Source organism: Chroicocephalus ridibundus, chromosome 2 (genome assembly GCF_963924245.1).
Source record: "Chroicocephalus ridibundus chromosome 2, bChrRid1.1, whole genome shotgun sequence".
Taxonomy (NCBI): Eukaryota; Metazoa; Chordata; class Aves; order Charadriiformes; family Laridae; genus Chroicocephalus; species Chroicocephalus ridibundus.
Window position 1 is genome coordinate 46585864 of NC_086285.1, and position 17700 is coordinate 46603563.

At 47.1% G+C, this 17700-nt stretch overlaps 1 protein-coding gene across 5 annotated transcripts in view; it reads left to right on the plus strand.

Moving 5' to 3' along the window:
• Positions 1-16552: 16552 nt before the first annotated feature.
• Positions 16553-17700, plus strand: part of POMGNT2 (protein O-linked mannose N-acetylglucosaminyltransferase 2 (beta 1,4-)) — a 35374-nt gene continuing 34226 nt past the window's right edge. For all 5 annotated transcript variants that reach the window (XR_010069873.1, XM_063325267.1, XM_063325270.1 and 2 more), the window contains exon 1: positions 16553-16796. The gene's annotated coding sequence lies outside the window, so the exon portion shown is untranslated. The remainder of the gene's footprint in view (positions 16797-17700) is intronic.

Sequence of the window (17700 nt, forward strand, 5' to 3'; positions counted from 1 at the left end):
CCGGGTGACATAGGTGCTCATATCGTCTTGCAAGTCAACATGGCCTGAGCTCCTTTGAAAACTTTTACTCCGCATTAGTGAAGGCCTTTAAATATTTTTAAAGCCACACAAGAGGCACATAAATATTTGGGTACGGTCAGCCCTATTTTAGACAAATAAAACTACCTACAGGGACCCTCAAAGATGCTCACATCACGCCAAAGATCAGCGTGGGGCTGATGCCTCCTCTGAAGGTTGCTTGTTTGATCCGTTCGTTGTTCTGATCCCCCTTCCCTCCTCCTCTTCAGCCCCTGCAGAGAAAAGTGGTGACATGATTTATAGATGTATTTCAAGGTATTTGAATATTTCCAGCCAGCTGCCTCGTTCCTGCTACCTGCTCCGATGGCTGCTGTGCCGAGGGCTCCCCGCACAAAGGCTCAGGACAAAAGTATTCTTGTCTTAACTCCCAAGAAAGGTTTAAAAAGAATCACCTCCTCCTCCTATTATTTCCTTGTCTTGTTATTTTAATTTTTTCCCCCTGTGCAGACAGCAGCATTAAGCCCAGTAGAGAATGAATGAATATCAATGAGATAGGGCAAAGATGGAATACGCAGCAGTTCTTTCTCAAAGTTATAAGGAAAATGCCTACAGGGAGGTGGCATTGCAGCAGATAACACACACACACACATATACACACACACCCCATTTTTGGATCCACATTTACTGAAAAATATTTCTATGGGGGCAAGTTTCTAAATGTCCATTCAAGTTCAGGGTGTGCACACTCTTTTAGCGATTTTATACAGCGATTGCCTCCTCTCTGGTACAAAGAGAGGGCTGCAACAGGCTGGGAACACTACTAAGTCAGACCCAGGCTTTGCTGTGAGCTGCCAAATCAAGGACTGTTTCTAATTATAAAATGCATTACTCGGGTATTAAAGGAATTGATTCCTTGCTGGCAGGGAAAAGAACGAGAGATGCGTTTCTAAGGGAGGACAGAGACAGGGAGGGAGAGAAAGTGTCTGTCCCATCATAAACTCTGCACCAGCTAAATCCTCCCTTCAAAACTTTCTGCTTGCCCTCCATGTGAGCCCAGCCATTTGCCCAGGGTGCCTTTTGGCAGCATCCCCTCCTCTGCAGCTGCGGGGATGCCCTCACAACTCACCAGTTTCATTAAAAACCAGGAGGGAACCGAGTGTTTTAGTGAGACAGGGAGTCAAGCCCAAAACTGGGGCATGGGACTGGTGTCCACAGGAGGAGCTGATGGCTCCCCAGATACTTCCTCTGTCCCTCCTGGCCCCCCTCCTTTCTGTAGTCCCCCAAAACATGGGAACAACAGCTGGGAGTGACAGGACACGTTTCCCTTACAAGGTTGCCCAGGTAGGACCCAGCTCTGGAGGCTTTCATGGCCTTGGTGAAGGAGGAGTGGCACGGCCCTGGTGAAGGGCAGAACAGAAAGCAGAATTTTCCGGGAAGCTGTGAGCAAAGAAATCCAACCCTGCCCTTCCCCTGCCAAAATATTCGCAAAAAATAGCCAGCTTTAGAAGTAAATTTTAGTTAAAAGATAGCTGATAACACAGTTTTTGAAAAATGTGAATGCTAGGCTTTTCGACGCAAAGAAATCGCTTGCAGTAGAGTAAACATTTTGCAAGTATCGCGAGCATTTCTTGCAATGGGCATTTCTTCCCATTTGAAGAAATGCATTTCTTCCATTTCCCATGGAAATCTCTGATGCCGAAAACAGGCCTTTCTGATGGGGACACCCTGGAGGGCTCTGCAAGAGCTCATCACCCCAAAACTCTGCACAGCCTCCTCCCGACAGCCACCGTGGGTCACAAGGGACAGAAGCGGTGGTACAGCACATCCCGTTCTGGCAACACTACGTATGCAGCAGGCAGGGACATGGGTACCATCTGCATGTAGGGTTTGAGGATGCGATGGGGAAGGAGGGCTGGGACCGGGAGGGGGGAAAAATGTTAGGAGCCGTGAAGCACAGCACAAAAGCTTGCCAGTGGCTGGGGGAAGGGGTCAGAATGCTGTAAAAAGTGGGGTAAAAGGGCTGCTGGGGGAGGGAGGGCCAGCAATGGAGCCCCGGGAAGGATGGAGGAGGGTCTGCCAGGGCGGCAGCGCGCACAGATGCTCCTGCCAGCCGGTTGTGCCGCTTCTCTCATCCAAACGCTTGCTGCCGCCACATCTGCTCTAAGCGCGAGGCCGGCTGCGAGTGTAAATGCGTCTTACTCTCGTGGCTGCGAGCAGAGGAAGAGGAGGCTGCAGGAGCCGGGGGAGCGCAGGAGCACGGGCAGGAGATGCTCGCTCTCTTGCAAACCAGGCCGCATATTAACGTCGTGAGGCTGAGAGTCAAACAGCAAGAGGTTGCCAAGTTTTGGCAGAAAGCACGTTTTTGCAACTAAGCAATGTCGGTTGACTCGTGCTTTGTATGTAAATACTTCCCCTTCTCTGACTGTGGTGGCAGCCCTGCAGTTGTCTACACCTAGAACACTTGGAGCATCACTAGTAGCAAATAGCAATATAATTGTTGCTTCTGTCATGACCGAAAGCCTCATTTTCCCTTCATCTTCATTCTGAACTGCATAATCACCTGAGAGCCAGGAAGTGTGTATTTTATTTTTTTTTTTTTTTGGTACGATAAAAAACTCAATGCTGCCCTCTGTCAGAAATGCAGCAGTACTGGTCTTAAATTGCTTGTCCTTAATTAACAAGTACTATGTGTTCTTTCCGTGGGGCTGCTTTTAACCATAAATCCCCCTCATCACATCCGAGCCCGCTCATAAAGGCGAGGAGGCGATCCAATTGCTTTCCTCTGTGCTACTTCGTGTGCTAAGCATCTGACGGTGGTTAATAACACACCTCAGCTGCTCAGCTGTTTACGGTGACGGCTAACCTAAGGATGACTTAATGAAAAGAAGACATATTACTGTCCAGGTTAAAAAAAAAAAAGAAAGAAATAGTGCTGTAGCGCTGCTGTTTGGTGCGGTTTAAGTGGAAGAATACATGGGTGCTCTTTTAGATGCTGATTAACCTAGTGTGCAGGATAACTTCTCGTCTCATGAAGTTGAGGGCAAGCCCCCCACCTATACTGGGAGAAAGACAAACCCCCCCCCAGCCAGTCTGGCCCAGTTCCCCCAGCTGGTGTAGCTCGGTCCCATGCAGCGTGGCTGTAAAACATCTCTACGGTGGTTGTGTCCCACCTGCCCGGGGCACAGGGCTTGTTCCGTCTGGACGTCTGCCCAGGGATGGGTTTAACACACCAGGAGAAGTGATTGGCTTTAAAGGGATAAATTACATCTCTCAGCAACGCAGCTATCAAATAAATGGCTAAATCCGGAGCTGTTTGGTCCCAGCACACTATGGCATAGTCTCTTAAGAGCAATCAAAAGAGAGTGTCTTTACAGGGGATGCTACCTGGCTAATTCACCTCTCGGCACAGGCTGGTGAGATTTACACACTGCGGACTTACAGATTGCTGCCTGCAACCCCCAGCAAGCGGGATGCGTGTTCCGGGCACCCACAGCTGCCCATGGAGCACATCCGATACACCTTCTCTCTGGCACCGTGTCCCGAGCCTATCTCTGCAAGTGCATGACAGCCATGGAGGGGGTCAGCTGGCCAAGAGGGCAACGAGAGCCTCCATTTCTCTTGCCCCCCAACATGTGTCACCTTTGCACTGCTGCTGGAGTCACCGACATGCATTCCTTTCACCTCCCCATGATGCGATGCTACAGAGGAGTCCACCTTGCGAGCACCTTTCCTGCAGCCAAAGCAGGTCTGCCCTTGGAGGCCTCTTCAGACAGCACGGCCATGCTCTCCAGCACAGGCTGGCAAGGCCAGCAGCCAAGGGAAGGAAATCTGCACTTGTAAAACACCTCATTTGGTCCGGAGCCACAAGCACAAAGCACCGGGATGTGTCGCTTTTCAGGCGGGTGTTGCCCTTGAGAAGGTGCAGAGGTCTGGGATGAATTTTCCTGAACACTGACTGAAGACGCTGCAGATTTCACTTGGCTTCACAATGAGTCACTGAAACTCGAGGAAGTCAATTCACCGGGGAAATCAAAAGGAGTAATTAAGAGAACATAGTAATTAAAAATGTATCCTAAGAGATCCTCTACGTGACATCCGCACCAGACGGAGAAGCATGCCTTTACCCACCCCAGGTTACGCGAAGTCTGGAGAAAGCTGCAGCCACAAAGTCGCCATGGTTACAGATGCACAAAACTGAGAGCGATGAGATGTCCTGCTCTGCCACGACCACAGTGTGCATCTTCGAGATGCAACTATTTAATTGACCCTGGATTATGCAATTTAAAATAAAGAACCCCAGAAAGGCCTAATATATTCAGGGATATAAAAGTAGTCAGATTAGAGAAGAGATTTTCAATACATGCACACTGTATGGGGTGTGGGGAGGAATGGATATGATGTTATTGGACCGCAAATTGAGGCACTTATTATGCAGTTTTCGTTCCGTGTCCAAAACTTCTGCTTAGATTTGTTTATATCACCTTCTGTCCTAGAGATGCCTGCATTTAACATACGGATGTATTATGCGTGTATTTGTGTGCGTGTGTACTAAGATGGAGTTGTAATACATCATAAACCCAGTGTACTAATTATCACATGCTAATGTAGCAAATTAACCATACGTTAGTTTCCATCAAAAGCAGATTTCCTTTGCATACAAGGTGCCAGATACAAACCCATGTGGCCCGATCAGAGTGGAAATGATGGGTGCATAATAACCACTTGAATACACTTTCCATGCTATTTTGCTGACATAAATCCTGGTGATAAAAGCGTAAGAAACCACGGAGGGTTTTAACATCACAGTGTTTACTGCACATGATAAGGAAACTGGATTTCTCTGTCTGAATGCATTCCCAAGGGCACACTGATACGCAGGCATGGGTTTAGGGTCGAGTGGTAGTAAAATCTAACCTCACTTTTCAGACTTCTAAAGTGATTTGCTATTTTTCCAAATGCTATCTTCGTCTGACACTGAAGGGTTGACACAGCAGACTTAGCGGGCAGTATCTTGACTCTGTAAGCAAGTCTATAGGCAGGAAGAAGCTGTCTGGAACCAAAGGCTGTGTCTACAGTAGGAAATAACTCACCTAAGGGGAGGACCAGAGCCGGGTCCTATCTCTTGCCCTGAGGCTCCCAGTCCACAGGACTGTATTGACCCACCTTCCTTGTCTGGAGGTCACTGGAGAGCAAGCAGCATTTTTGTGGCAGTGAGGAGGCTGTTCCTCCCTCCTCAAGCATGGATACACACGGGAAAAGCAAATTACACGCTCATACACGTACTTTTTGCCCAGATGTGGTTCCTAACTACAATTTAAGGCTTGCTAAAGTGCATGGACGGAGGTGCGGCAGCTTCCACTGAGCCACAGCATCGATTGCGTCTCATCTCACAGGAGTGCTCTTCTGAGATGCGTCTGGCTCTCAGCAGATGCAACCGGCTAGCTGGCCTTGTTTCTGGGAAAAGGAGGAAACCAAACAGCAGCCTTTTTGCTCAAAAATCTGAACTTCCTTTTTGTTTTCAAAATGCAGGTTTGTAATTCCTAAGCTAGGGATACACAGTATAAAAGGTAAAACAGTTTTTCTTGGAAGCCCTGGAAACACATTTTCTGTAAATAGTAATTCATCATAACACAGACCAACCCGAGTTTCAGATGCCGAATTTCAGTAAACCTCTTACAAGTAGTGGTTTGTAGGCAATGAATTTACTGGCAGCATTTGGCTGTAAAGGATTATAACTGCTGGGCTGGTAATAGGACTCAGGCATTACATAAACCCTAATTAGAAAAGGAGTCATTTGCCTATCCGTACATGATTACACCTTAGTTGTGTCACACTGCTGTCTCGGCTCAATTTCCCTTTAAGTAAGGTGACCAGGGTCTGTAATATCTACCGTGGCTTGCATCTGTGAGGGTTTCGGTGTGAGCTGTGCTGCGTGGTGCCCCTGCAGCTCCCACGCAGCCCGTGCACACAATTCCCTTGGCCTGGACGGGAGAATCCATGGGCTTCTGGGGCAGCTGAAAGTTTAACTTTCAGCTACTGGGGCTCCTTCACCCTAAAAAACAAGGGCTTGGAACCAGCCTTTTCTCAAAATCTGAATTCTTCTGAGCAGTTATTTTCCTCTGCGCTACCCAGTCATTTAGTTGTCTGGAGCATTAAGCTGCCTGTCTGTGCTCCTCACATAGGTTCTTGCTGCTTGTATCGGCCTCATTACCTTTGCCGGCTATTTGAGACATCGCTTTCCCCTTGAATCGTTCAAACATCAGTAGGGGGCATTATTGTCTGTGGCTGCCTAGTCTCAGAGAGCTGCCTGTGATTCCTTATTTTATTCTAATGAAGACTGTGTCCGTGAACAGATTGTGTGGTGACTGGAGAGCTAAACTCACTTTGGTGGGTAATCCTACCAGGAGTTAATAATCCTCGTACCAAAGCCACAGCTGAGAGGCTGGGACCATAACTATCATACTCACTGTCTATTTGAAGAAATGATCTGTAGCATAAATTTATCTATAGTAATCCCATCAGCGGAAACGGATGTTTATAGCTCAGATGAGTTTTCCGTGCACCTTCTTTGCTGTGTTAAACATCACTGTGTGTCATAAGAAGGAATAAAAAAGAGGAATATGGTCTACTGCAAGTCAGATGCAAAGATGGGAACATGTCTCCAGGTTTCCATGAAGAAGAGTGGTATTTTGCAACTTTACTTTTATAACGCTCAGATTTTTAAAAGAGCCCAGATCCCGTTCACCTCCAAAATTTCACAGTGTGTCAGCGCTCAGTGTCTCTCCTCTGATCAGATTTTCTTTCACTAGTCTTTGACTTTGGAACTAATAAAGTCATCGTGGAACATGACCTACAGCAGTGCTCTGACATGCGCTTGTGCTTGTGCTCTGGATCCAATTCATTCCCGTACAGAGGAACTAGCAGAGGGATCTATGTGCCGCTAACACCCTGAAAATAGGACTTACAGAGTCTTTTTGCATATTTTGGCCTTGAGACCACTAAGAGAGGGTGAGTTTCAGCTTAAAATTGGACTTCATCTTCAAGCTAAAATGTGATTTTCACGCCTGGGCTTTACTTACTAAAGATTTCTATTATAGCCCCGGGACAAAAATGCTAATCCAATAGCTTTCATCTTTCCAGAGTCTCTGTCTCATCTCACTCCCCAGCCATATTCTGGGGTCTGCTGTGGGTAGAAGGATATGCTGCAAGGAAGGCTGACAGATGGCCCAGTGCTTCTTTAAACAGTTGTGTATTTAGCCACTATGAAAGACCTGGAATTATTTTTATCGTATAGCCTTCTCTATGGAATAAGTCAGTCATTCGCTCCAAGAAGGAGCAGAGACTCCTCCGTTCCTCCATCCCTGCTGCAGTGCTCAGGTGAGACCTGTCAGGTCTGCACCGCACACAGTGGAAGAAGTGCAGAGGATTATGCTGTTCCTTACACTGGAACGTAGCTGGCGACACCAGCCTCATCTACAGCAGCATGGGAATTGCCATCAGGAGTAACCCCTCAGGCCTTCTCATCTGGTGCTTTTCCCAAGAAAGAGACCAACGCCATCTGACTTGGAAAAAGAAGTAAAAAAACCCTAATGATGCTGCTACAAAGGTTAGCTTTGGTCCAGGACCATGAGGGCTGGCAGCTTCTAAATGCGACGTTGCTGGTGAACGTGACTCTCAGCTGTTCCAGCTCTCCATATGGCAGTGGTTTCTTTCAGACTGATAATAAAGCAAGCCAATGGTAAAGACTGGGAATACTAGAAAGCTGCAAACAATTCACACATTTAAATCAAGCTCAAGCGAAAGAAGCAATTTCCAAAGTATTGGTTTGCCTGTTTACTGTATTGCATGTATCCCATACCCAGATTTACTCATTCCTGGCAGCATTCTTGCCTGTGAAGCACAGTAATTCCAATTACACTTCCTAAAGAAGTCCAGCACTTTACCTTAAATAACCCAAATGCCTTTTGTCAAGCTCACCTGCAAGGAACTATTCTTGATGAAATGTTTGAGAAGTCACGACAGCCACCAGGTCTGACTGCAGTGTAAGCATCCCTTCACGTGACGCATCAGTTTTGCACATGGAAAAGAAGATTAAAGCTCTTTCACCACTGGGTGCTCTTCCATAAGCTAATCGCAGCGCTAATGTGCAGATGTTCTTTTGATACGACCTTTTTTATACCCCACACAGCGGGCTGTTTAGGTTTTCTGTGAAGAAAATGGAAAGAGACCCAGTGGGTGCCTGAAGTACTGCGTGTTTGTTATTATCCACCTCACTCATCATAGCACCATGTGAGTCGATGCGCCTGTGATTTCTTTTTTTTTTGAACATCTAATGCAATCACTAGGAGTTGCCACTGCAGCGGTGCTGCCTGTGGAAAATAAAAAGATCGAGGAGAGAGGACAGGTTTAAAATCTACAATTTAAATCCAAACGGCACAAAAGGAACAGTTTAATTTTCTATATCATTTCGGGTGTGAAGCAGAAGGTGACCCCACGGAAATCATTTTAATAACATAAATGAGATGGGATGTGTCATATGTAAGTGAGGGAGCAGGGGGAAGGCATCCGCAGCTCACAGGGGATGTAGCTGCGGGGAGACAGAGTGGCTTCAGCTGGAGATGGTTTTTCTGTCGGTACAAAGCACAGGAGGGGAGAGCCAGGGCACGCTCACAGACAGCGATGCTTCGCAAGGGGAGGGAAATGATGCTGTCTGAGAGACGGTCTGCCTTTCTGTGAGATGAATGCAAGGAGCCAAATTCCCTGCCCAAAATACAGACAAATGTTATATGGTTTTGGCTACAAGAAAAAAAAAATAAAGAAAAAATAAATAAAATAAGAAAAAGAAGATAAAATAAAAGAAAAATTTTTTTTAAAGGGAGGAAAAAAGAAAAGAAAAAGAGCGGGCAGGTTGCTGTTGCCCTGGAGGCTCCCCATCCATCCTAGGACAAGGGGTAATGGTTTTAAACTAAAAGAGGGTAGATTTAGACTAGATATGAGGAGGAAATTTTTTATGATGAGGGTGGTGAGACACTGGCACAGGTTGCCCAGAGAGGTGGTAGATGCCCCATCCCTGGAAATATTCAAGGTCAGGGTGGATGGGGCTCTGACGATCTAGTTGAAGATGTCCCTTCTCATTGCAGGGGCCTGGACTAGATGACCTTTAAAGGTCCCTTCCAACCCAAACTATTCTATGATTCTATGATCCTATGTGTAAATTCTCTGGTAGAGAAGTGCTGAATTCATGTTGCAAGCTTGAGGTCCTTTGTTCCCAGCAGAGCAGAGCCTTATTCTTTGCCAGTTTTCATTTATTTTGCTGTGTTAGTTAAAAATTGAGCTCCTAGCAACATATTTCCAGAGGCAGGCAGACTCCAACAAGAGGAGCCAGCTTTAATAACAAAACAGGTGCTAGCTGGCTGTAGCCCTCCCAATTCACTATTTTCTCTGACTTCTGCAATCCCTAGGGATGCTACCGAGGAGGGCACAGTTCTAGTAAGTTGTGTGCAAGTTCACAGGGGACAAATATTCCCACTTCAAAGCAATGCTCCACCAGCATTGGCAGTGGACATGTTTGCCTTCCAGCTGGCCTGGATCAGGATCATCTAGAAAAGCTGGACAGCCGGTTTCCCTTCCCAGTCACAATCCAGCTTTCAGAAGAGGAGACAGAAAGAACATTTGCTTCATGGTCACTTTGGGCACCTGAGAAGAAAGATCTGAACCCTTTCAAGCTGGAGGCAGACAGACCAGCCTCCTCCACGGATGAGACCTGCTGGAGGAGTGGTGGGAAATGGTGGATCTACCAGCACTTCCCCAGGAGGTGGGCAGAGAGGACCACTGAGCAGAGGAATCAGCCATAACTCACTCTCGCTCAGTTTTGGGAAACACAATGTTTGTAGAACATGTGTTTGTAGAATGTTTGAGAACAACTAACAAATTTCTGAAAATTAAAGTAATCTGTCTGAAGGAAAGCTGAGGTGAAAAGCAAGGAGGTTTTTAGTATTGGGTTTGATGTTTCCCATTGCTTTTCAGGATGGACACAGGTCTCGGCTGCAGCCGGTGGAAAGCTGCAGTCTTGGAAGGGCGTATAACACCTCCTCACTTTCATAGCCATGTGTCATTAAAGAAAGGGAACGAAAGTTAGGCTATGCCTTGTACACCGGGACAAAGCTCACATCATACGAAAAGCAGGTACAAAGAGCAACTGGCTGGACTGCTGTCACAGCTCGACCATCAAGTGAAGCAGGAATGGTTATCTTCCATGTCCAGACCTCACACCTTTGCTATGGAGGTGTAAGACATAAAACTGTTTTCCTTACCTCTAAAACCACTTCCAAAAAATAAGATACGCACCCCGAAAACCATACGTGAATTAAGAGCATCATAGCTCGTTAGAGATGCAGAAGGGATTCAGAGTGTAAGCATGGCCTGCAGGATAAATACTCTTAAAAGAAAAAATCAAAATTCTCTCCTGTGTGATGGCTCAGTACCAATGTTAATAATCACTCAGGATTTCAGATGGGTGACCTGGAAGAGATGACTGAAGAGAGACTCTCCAAAGGACTGCTCATCTCAGTGAATTTCAGATGTCAGCAGGTTAAACTTCAGCATCTGAGCTAACCAGTGGCATGGTCACCTGCTCAAATTATGCATCCTAAAATATATTCTAGCCACAAGCTACCAGATATTTTCCTGAGAGGTATAGATGGATATTTGGAAGCCACAACACAGGCTAAAAAACAAAAGGGAAAGCAAATATTCTGCTAACCACAAGTTGGCAGAAAGAACTGTTAAAAATCCTGTCCCCGAAGAGCTCATGAATAAGGGAAAGAAGCTGTTTGGAAAGAGAGACGGAGCGTGTGAAAGGCGAGGTGAACCACATCTTTATTTGTTATCACCAGTCTGAAGAGTTAACCGCTCTTTTATTTTGTTACATGTAGAAAAAAAGGAAACAACTCCTCTGTGAAGGCTTTGTTTTGTTATTTTACTAAAGAACAAATCCATTTCAAGTTACCACTTGCTGATGTTAGCTTTGTTTCTCGAACAGGAGCAGGAAGCCCTGTGGTACTGAAACCCAGCTGATACATAACCCTGGTACTTTTATCAGTAACGTGTAAGTGGCAGTTTATTTAGTTTACATAGTCAGGTGCTTACAGTTTGGCAAAGGCAGATCTGCAGCCTTAATCCATCCCCTTGTGACTACAGACTGGAATCAGCCTTTACACACGCATAGGAAGAGGCAGAAGGAACAGATGGGGCATATTATTAAAAAAAAAAAAAAAAAGTTAGTTGATAAACATCATACTTCATGATAAATAAATAAGAAGGCAAGACCAGTTGTATCAGGCCAAATCAAAGGTCCAAATTTATGTAGTCACAGTTCAGGTTGCAACAGCCTGGTGAATAGGCAGATACATTGTACATTTTTAGTTAATGTCTCTTACCAACTGTAATTCTCATGGAAACAGGGCACCGTTCCATGTTAGAGGAATTCCTGCTAGCAAGGATGGGAGGATGGAAGAAAACGTGGTGATAGGAGCCTGTATTTATGGAGAGCGGCAGATGTGAGAAGGTAGGTCGAGGCACACAGGGCTGGGGAAACTAAGCCAGACAACCGAGAGGCAGGAACACCACCAGATATGGGGGTCATTCTCAATGACAGTGACACCAGGCACTGAAGTTGGAGGGCTTGTAATGACAAGACATGATTAGCAGGTCTCATATCCATCCCGCATGGAAGAAAAGTGATTAAATGTATCGCATTCTCCCTGCGTTCAAGTGATCCCCCCCTCTCATGTCCCACCAGTGGCAATGGCCAGCATCGTTCCTTCCACTTCCAAAACCACCTCTGGGTCGGACATTGCTCAGTGTAGAAGGGAACTTGTCTCTTAGGACCTGTGTAATGCTTCTCATGGGGTCCAGGCCCATGTTCTCCTGTTTTCTACCGGACAGTTCTCCACCTCAGCAGTTAAATGCGTGATGACATTGTCATCTCAAAGGGGCAGACTACAGAACACCAGGAATAGCAGACCATCATCAATTCAGTCACTGAATGACACGAGGTACTAAGAGTGATGAATCTTTCCTACCCGGACAAGAAATGATTGATTTGAATAATTGCCCAAGAATATTCACATGACACTCGAACACAGTTGCTGTCATGATTACCAACGTCTCTATTCCTCACAGCGAGCCTATAATTGGCAGGAGTGTCTCAGATAATTTATACAGCAAAAAGATTTTCACACTTTCCAATTCTGGATAGTTGCTAATATTTCATGAGACAGTCACTTTATCATACAAGGGAGCTTTCACTAGCTTTTGGCACATCTATTGATGCTGACTGTCACTGAAATGCTCCATTTGCCTGTCGTTTTTATTCATTGTCACTAGTAACTACCTATTCCTCCTTTGTGTTGTGGAGGTTTGTATTTAGTCACGGTATTAGATTAGTGCAAGTCTTTTTCTGTATTTAAGACGAACACCTACTTAAAGTCCATATATAAATCTCTCTACAATCCTGTTACAAGAGAAAATTCCTTATTTCTCAAGTCCCTCAATACCTTGCCTGTACCATGTCGCTAAATAAATGAATGGCTAAATAAATAAGGTGCTTGCTTATCTAACTGTCCCACCTTCCAAACTAAGCAGACCACTCCAAAACCAAGCAGAAGCTGTCGCCACTCCACGAGGAGCTAGAAAAGAGCTACCCTCTCTTGTCGCTTTGCCGTCTCTGCAGCACTCATTGCCACGTGCTTCTCACTTCTGCGGTCAGTGGGCTCCGATTGCTAGTGGCAGAAAGCAGGGGTCGGTGCCCTGGTTGTGGGACTGGCAGCTCTTTTTGTTCTCTTAATACCAGCATGACACTACTGGATAGCTTTAATTGACATTCTTAAAAGTTTTTTCAATATCTCTTTCTATAGAATAGTCATGTTGGCTGACCTGTGTGACAGCACATGTGCTTATTTCACCTCGTTTTACCTGCAACAAGAGAAACCAAGCCTTAACCTTCCTTGGCAACACCAGCAATTACCCAGCCCTTGGGCTGGAGGAGCGGAATGCCGGGATGAGAGCTGCACTTTCAGAACGCCAAGTGCCCTCACCGCCTCGTAGACGCAAGTCACTTCAGCGGCAGCGTTGCTCAGCAGCAGATATTTTTTATTGCTTTTTTTAGTCTTGCATGTGTTCGACATCAGCATGCAAAAAATTGATACCAGGGGGTAGGTCCTGATCTTGATAACAGCTATTACTGGCTGCCAGGTACTCCAGGGAGTGGGGGCACTGCTTGCATTTTCCAAATGAGAGTTTAATGAAATCTTGCTCTTCAGAGGCAACAAAGTGTCTATCCCCTCCAAACAAATTCATATACCTGAGGTAGAATGATATGAATACGTATAATTTCTTTAGTGAATTACATTAATTTGTAAAAGAGGTTTGAGGCATGTAGCCCTTTCAAAATCCCTCCTTCAGCTCTCTCTGCTGACCGCATTTAGAATATGCCGAGACAATGTGCAGAGGGTTACATGCTGCCTTTAATCCCAAATGGCTTCACTGACATTTTTTGGCTGAAATGGTGCTGTTTGGCTGGATGATCAGACAGCAGCACGCTCCATGGATGTCGCTTATTACCTTTTACAAGACTTGAATCACTGGTGCTCATCCAGTTCCGCATACTGGCTGGTCAGCCACAAGCTCTGCTGAGCTGTGACTACACCAGAGGCAGACTGCCACATCCCTTGGGCTTGAACATCCCCCTGTCCCCACCTAATACAATTTGCAAAGCCGACGTTTAAAAAAATCTGGGTGGCTCAATCCCAGCAAGATCCTGCCGACAACTTGCATGGATGCTTCTGTCTCTCCTGGTGTAGAAAGGTTGACGGTGCCCACCAAATATTCATTTGTGCAGCACACATGGGCATAGTGAAAACCAAAGGAGAGCAGAGGCATTAGGTAAACAGACAAAAAAGCTGAGGTTACGTCGCACAGAAACATACCACAAAGAAGCTGGTGGATTTAGTTGACTTCGGTTGACTGAAGACCTAATTGACTCCAAGCCAGGCTTGGAGTGCTGCGGTCCAGCACGTCGATGTTCATGAGCAGGAACATCAGCAGCTCTGCTGGATTGGGACAGCTTCCAGGATCGAGCCCCTCTGATATTTTCTCATTCAAAGAGGTTGCACGTACAAATACATACTATAACCCAAGTGCCGAAGGTGAGGTGGGGATGTATGAGGTGGAAACATTTCAATGTTTGCTTGAGGTTGGATCTCTGTCTATTGGACTGTAAAAGGTGGCTCAACAGTTCTAGCACCTAATTGTGAGCCCATCCTCTGCCCATGCCTCTAAAAGCTGATTTAGACCCTAAACAGCCACATCAGAAGTGATTCAGGCAATGTAAGTGTGTGGTATACCAAGTTGAAACTCAACTCTAGCTGCCATTACACCAGTTGAGACTGTCTTATAGGTCCCATGTCATGTCTACCAGCCTTGTGCAAACGTCTTGTGCAACCTAAACTATCTTAAATGGCACTAGCCACCTGTGTCTGAGCAACTGAAGTGACTGTCTCCACCACTAGCATCTTCACACTGCTTTCACTAGGTATGCCCTGTAAAACTTTGTATTAAGGAAAACACTTCCCTACCCCTTACAGGCAGTAGACTCAAACAGATGTGGGTCTACAAACTTGTTACTCCAGGAATAACGAATGAACTATTTTGCATGAAAAGTTTATCAGATTATGCTCTTTTCCCGTCGCAGGTTATTCTGAAGCAGACATGACAATAAATCACCGCAATCCTATGAATATTTCATAGAAACACATTTCAGCTTATGGGTGTTCTTTTTTTTCTTGAATGATTATGTCTGTGTCTTTGGCCATTCATCGTCTGTGATACGTGACTGGCCACTTAATTCAAATTACTGTAATGTCTGGCTTTTTGACTGGTTCATTAAATATTTCATAACAAGGAGGAAAAGTAGCATTGCAGATGACATTTATGTGAATATGCAAACAGGTATTCATGAAATCTTAGTCAAGATTTCTACTTATAAATGCTTTGGGAAAACTAATAGAGATCTCTAAACATTGTTGAAATAAATAGTGACTTTTTATTCCAACAAATGTTAATGAAAATGGTGATGACGATGATTATTTTGCACTGTTGCTCTAGTTATAAGCATGCGGGTCCAGCATTCTGAAGTCTCTCTGAGACTGGAGTATAACTCACAAACCTAATGAGAAATGGAGTAGATGGGATCTCTGGCAATGGATTTCATTAGTGTAATAGTTCTTGAACAAACTCTGGAAAACTAATCTCAGAAGCCTGACATTTGCCTTATCAGTCCATGAGAACTAAACACTAAAATTCACAGAGATCGTAATGAAATTAAATTTAGTGTAGCAAAGAGCGTTTCCAAAAACCCTCAGTTCTCCTGTGTATCTCTTACAACGCAAGTTAGTTCTCCGGATCATTAGCTACAAAATCTGCAAGACAGAAAAAGAGGCTGGAGGAAGGAGTACTAAGCTATTAAATTTGATTTCCCCCAAATGACTATCTGCTTTTCAGGGGCAAACATTACAACAGTCAAAGTTTTACATTAATTTCCTGCATGCATGCTTAGCAATCCTGTCACTCCGGGAGCATTTAATTATGCACACAAACACCGGTTAATGTGAAAGATGCGGCCAAACCATTAATTGTCCTTCTCATTGTCAGAGAGCCCTGCGTGGGTGTGGAAATGGAAAGCTCCCATGAGAAATCGAAAGCCTCAGCGAAGTCAATGAGAAAAGCCCCGCTGACGTTGGGAGAGGCCGGGTCAAGCAGAGGTGCCGTACGCATGCGTCTCCACATCCTTGGCTGATTCGACCTCTCGTGTTGGGCTCGGGACGTCCTCGGTGGTTTATTCAAGATGGAATAATCTTGGGGTTTCTCTGGTGAGGTCTAACCTTAGCGGGCCTCCATCCCGTGGAGGTGAACGTGACCTGGTGCTGCTGTTGCACTTTCCCTGGTGGGAAGAACCTTCCCCCAGTGAAGACACCTGCTGTCTGTCAGGTTTCCCTAGTGGGTTTGAAGGCGTGTGCTTATAACGAGGATGGTTGCCCCCCGCTTCAGTGTGTTATGTTCCAAGTGGAAGAAATTGAGAGGCCGGGGACTGCGAGCAGCGAGTATGGAGGCTCTCGGGCAGACAAGAGCTGAGGGCCAGGGAGGAACCCTGAGGGGCAGGGGAAGGTGTTGGGAGGACAGCAGAAGGGTGAAGTGGAGGTTGAAGGAGACTTGGGGATGAGAGGCAGGGGGGTGAGGAACGCAGGAGATTGGGAGAAGCAGAGGGGTTAAGGCCATTGACTGGACGGGGAGGCAAGGCCTGTGGAGAAAGCTGTGAGGGGGAAACGGCTGAGGGCGGAGCAGGGCTGAGGGGGAAGCAGGGGTGACCGGGAGCGGACGGGGAGTCACCTCAGCCCACCCTGAGAGAACGTTGCCGCCCCAGCTCCCCGCAAACTACACCCCCCACAATGCCCTTCGCGGCGCCCGGCAGTGAGCATGCGCAGCCGCCGCCGCTCCCCCAGCACGGCGGGCGAGGGGCCGTCCGCCCCTTCCCCGCCGCCGCCGGGAGCGTGGGGGAGGCGGTGCTGCCCCGCCCCGCCGCCGCCACGGCCCCTCAGCGGACGGCGCCCGCCTGCCAGGCGGAGGTGGGCGGGGAGGCCGTGAGGAGGCGGTAGGGGCGGCGGGGCCGGGCCGAGCCGGGCCGAGGGGGTGGTTGCTGCCGTTGGCGCCGCGGGCGGCAGGTGAGGCGGCGCGGGGCGGCCGTGGGGCGGCGGCGGCGGCGGCCCGGGCTGGGCACGGCAGCCGCAGGGGGCTGTTGGCGGCAGCCGGCAGTTGCGGCCGCCTCTTTTCTGAGGGGAAAGGGGGTGAAGGGGAGGCGGGGGGCACCGGGAGGCGATGTCTGTCGTGGTCGGCGGCGGCTTCGCGGTGGGGAGGGGACGGGGCGAGGCGTGGGAGTGGTCCACGGGACCCCTCCGGGGTTGCACAGAGCGGGGCTGGCACCTTGGAGGTGGAAACCTTTCTTCTCCAAAGGCGGGCAGAGAAAGCAGTCCGGCCCGGTGCGCCGTCAGTGAGGGTTAGTTCTTGTAGGCAGCTAACCTGCACCACAGAAAGGCGGTTCAATTACAACTCTAATAACCTCCCTAGAGGTCAAAGACGCTGCAGGTTTCAAGCCTACCAGGGCAAGTAAAGATGTGGTTGTGTTCTCCTGACAATTTTCCTTGATGGCTGAGCGCCTTGGGAAACCCCCTAAACACCTGTCTTCGGCCCTTGAAAGCTTAGCAGTCCTTGTGAATCTGGCCCCAGTGGATACGGATGCGGAATTTATCGCATCTTGCCCCTTTTAATTACTGTGTGCTGACTAAGCATGGTGGAAAAGTTTCTCTTGTATAGGTCAGCTCTGGGCGCGTTGCACATCCATGTTCTGAGGTCAGACTTACCGGTCCGCTTGTGTCCCATTGCTTCCTTCCAGCCCCTCTCAATTAACCCAGTGTTTAAATGAGTTATTAAGATAATGGCTGCTGCTTTAAAAAAGAAAAAAAAAAAGTGAAGAGGCATGCTTCTCTCTGGTGAAGAGAATAATGACTGTATCTGAACAACTGGTAAAGGCAAGGGAACATATTGGTGTTTTCACACCAGTATCATAGT